The sequence below is a fragment of the Octodon degus genome, unplaced genomic scaffold (genome assembly GCF_000260255.1).
Source record: "Octodon degus isolate 3935 unplaced genomic scaffold, OctDeg1.0 scaffold00065, whole genome shotgun sequence".
Taxonomy (NCBI): domain Eukaryota; kingdom Metazoa; phylum Chordata; class Mammalia; order Rodentia; family Octodontidae; genus Octodon; species Octodon degus.
Window position 1 is genome coordinate 4,571,505 of NW_004524641.1, and position 3,481 is coordinate 4,574,985.

Here is a 3,481-nt window from a genome sequence, read left to right on the forward strand (position 1 = left end):
GCTCTGAAAATAATATTACAAACATGTCCTACCCTTCATTGGGTTCTCAACAGAAGCCTTCAAATATATTGGAAAATACTATTTTTTCATCACTAAAACATATTATTTTACTCTGAAGACAATTTGTTTATTAATGGGCGAACTCTAGGAACAATGCATATACGAAAGACTTTACTCATTCTAAAACTTTTCCAGTCACTTCTCCTGTAGCTTGGGCACAGTGCATTTCATATTAGAGGTGGAGTCTATTTTCCTGGTGTTTCTAGTGTCTACACTTGTGCTTGTGGGGCATTTTCTTTATGCAAAATGCTGTACAAGATTGAAAAGTAACTGTCTTGATGCAACCCTTCAGGAATAAACTGTGTGACCAGCAAGATAGACACTAATGCAGGATTTATTCTGGCTTTTCAGTCATTTTCCTGACAGCTGCACCCTGCCGTGGCTTCAGGTGAGGAAGGTGCCTTCTGCCCCTGCTTCCCTTGAACTCTCTGCTCATTACTCTAGCCCCCTCCTGACTGTCCTGTAGGCACCAGCCAGGGAGCCAGGGAGCATTCACATCAGAAGGCACCACGTTCCCACCATTCCAGCTCATTCTCTCAGTTCTAGCAAATGGTGCCCTCCTGTCACCCAAAGCTACCGAAGCACCCGATGTCAATTTTCCTCCTCTACAATTCCTTTTTTCCCTTCTCCACCCAACTGCTCCTGCCTTATTTCATACCCCAGCACCAACAGATCTCAGCTAGACATTTGTACCAGTCTCCTAACAGGCTCTGACTCCTCCACTCCACTTTCCCTCAAGAGCCATCTCTCTGAATGGAATATCTACTTCTACTCTGTGGCTTTCTACAGTTCTCCAACAATCGTAGATGATGCACAAATTCTTTCGTAGGAGATGCAGTTCCATTGGATCTGAGCCATGCCTACCATTCCTGGGGAACTTCCTGACTTTTGTGTTTTGCCTCTGCCTGACCTTCTTAACCTCCAATTAGCTGCAATCTCTCACCTCCTGCTGCCCCCTGCATTGCCACTCATCTGTGAGGTTCCTTTCTTATCTAAGATTCATGTATGTGCGCCTCCCCAGTGAGCATTGTCTTGCTTTTCTCTCCTTTCTGAGCTAAAATGCTCAACACCCAAAATTAAAAGAGGAAAGTTTTATTTAGCTCATAGTTTGTAATCCATAATCAACTGCCTTCAAGGCAAGGTGGCATGGCAGAGAGGGTGACAGTTCATGGTGGTGGAAGACAGCAAAAGAACAAGGGAATAGGGGGCAGACAAGCCTCTTTCTGCCCCTTTTATCTTATCTAAACTTCTGGGATTAGGGTGGTGCCAATACAACAATTGACTGATCCACTGATCACCCACCCTTAATTCCAGCACTGTTAATTCTAGTCTGAAGCCTGAATCAATTTAGATTCAGCTACCTCTGACAAAGCCCCTTCTAAAAGTGCAAGAGACTTTGAGGGGAGGAACATCTAGACACAAAACACAACGAGCATCTTCTGGGGGCCTGGGTACATTTGGCTTCCTGTGGTACCCCCATATCACCCTGGACTTGCTTCCAGTGAGATACGCTAGCATCACATGAATTTCATTTGTCTGAAGTCTGTCTTTCTCATTGTGTAGTCCAACTTGGTAGAGTTTTACTAGTAGGTTTACATCTGTCCTCTATCGTGGTACTAATGAGTGCCACTCTAATGCACTAACGAGTTCATTTAATGCTATGGATGAATCTGTTAATAACGTTGCACCGAACCTAGTCTATGGATAATTCTTTTTTTCCCCGTTAGTACATGTTTGTGGTCTGTAATTCCTTAACATTACAATCTCAAGGTGCAACCATTTTCCTATAACTAGCAAATTTTTCTTTTTCTTATTTACTTTCTATCTTCCCTTTTGTACCTTCTGAATCCAGTTATCTGCTTTTGTTTGTTTCTCTATTTCCTAATGACATGTATAATAACAGGTGACAAGGAAAAAAGCCATAAAAATGAGTATAAAAATTAGCATATTTTATTTTATTTTAAAATTTTTTTAGCATATTTTATTTTCAATTGGGCATACAACACAGGTCATACTGCTTTTATTAACTAACTTACAGCTGCTTTGGGTAAAAACTGAAATAATCATTTATGGGTCAATGACTTTTCTCCCACAGATGAAAACCATTTACTTTTTTCTCTTCTTTCTATCAGCGATTCATCAAAGGCCATGGTTCTTAAACACAAGTGTATTCCTTTACGTTTTCCAAATCAGAGTTCATCATTTTATTTCAATTATTCATTAAGGGGTTTCTCTACAGCTTTCCTAGGAGGTTGTATAGTCCGCTGATTGGAAGCCACAAATTTCATGTAAACTAGTCCAAATAATTCTGCTAGAGCTATGATAGCCAAATCTGAAATCAGAAGAGGACCATGCACTGGTCCGCATGCTGTGACGCAGAGACAGAGTCCAACCTCAGCGAGGACACAGGCCAGCACCTGCGTGACCAGTGTGGCAACTGTGAACCAGGTCATCCCAAAAGCTCTCATAAAGATATTGTAGTGAAGTAATACTAATATTCCTGTAGAAATTACAATAGAACCAAGTCCAAAAGAATTCTTTATGGAATATTCTCCTGGGATGAAAAGAATGACAATTACAGTGAGCAGCAATAAGTAGGAGAATGATTTTCATACTTGTAGAATTGGATTTATATTTAAGTGTTAAAATACCAAATTGTCCCCAGAACTGAAGTATAGCCAAAAGGGAAAATAACAACGAGAATATTTTCATTTGGAGAAAACCATGAAACCACATGGTACTTCACTTCTACAACCGCCTGTCCTTTTCTGCTCAATTCTGTCACTTCACATGTGTAGTTTCCTACTTTAATGTCATCCTTACTCATCCTCAAAGAGACGTCACCTTTTAGTGATTTTGATACTGCAATTTTTGCTCTTGAAAAGTTCAGGTTTGCAGTAGAATTATTTTGATTTCCATTGTAGTTGAAAATATATGTCCCATTAAACTTCCACTTTACATATATTTCTTGTGTGCTTTGTGCCCCAACATTAATAACAAAGCATGGGATGATGACAGTTTTATTACAAATGGTGTATTCTACAAATTTGGTCTTATTTAACAGGAGTTGAGCTGAACCAAAGCACCAGGAGCCCAGCAACAGCGTCATCACCAGGGGCCACATATCTGCACCGGCAGACTGGGTGTCTGGAGCAACGGCCGCCTCTATCACCTGCACAGTCAGGACCAGCTGCACAGTCATAGGCAACACCAGGTGCGCATGTGCGGCCCTGCTGGCCCCCCAGCATATTTTATTTTAAAAGATACTTATGAATGTAATATCTTGATGTAAAGATGTTATTGAGTGTACATCTGTGTTCTCCCAAATGCATATATTGAAACCCTAACCCCAATGTGATGAGATGCAGAGGGAGCCAGTGGGTCACACGAGGTCACCAGGGTGGGATAGGATTGACTGCAA

The 3,481-nt window shown here is 41.1% G+C and overlaps 1 pseudogene; it reads right to left on the bottom strand.

Moving 5' to 3' along the window:
- Positions 1-2,262: 2,262 nt before the first annotated feature.
- LOC101584427 lies at positions 2,263-3,190 on the bottom strand (annotated as a pseudogene).
- Positions 3,191-3,481: the final 291 nt, after the last annotated feature.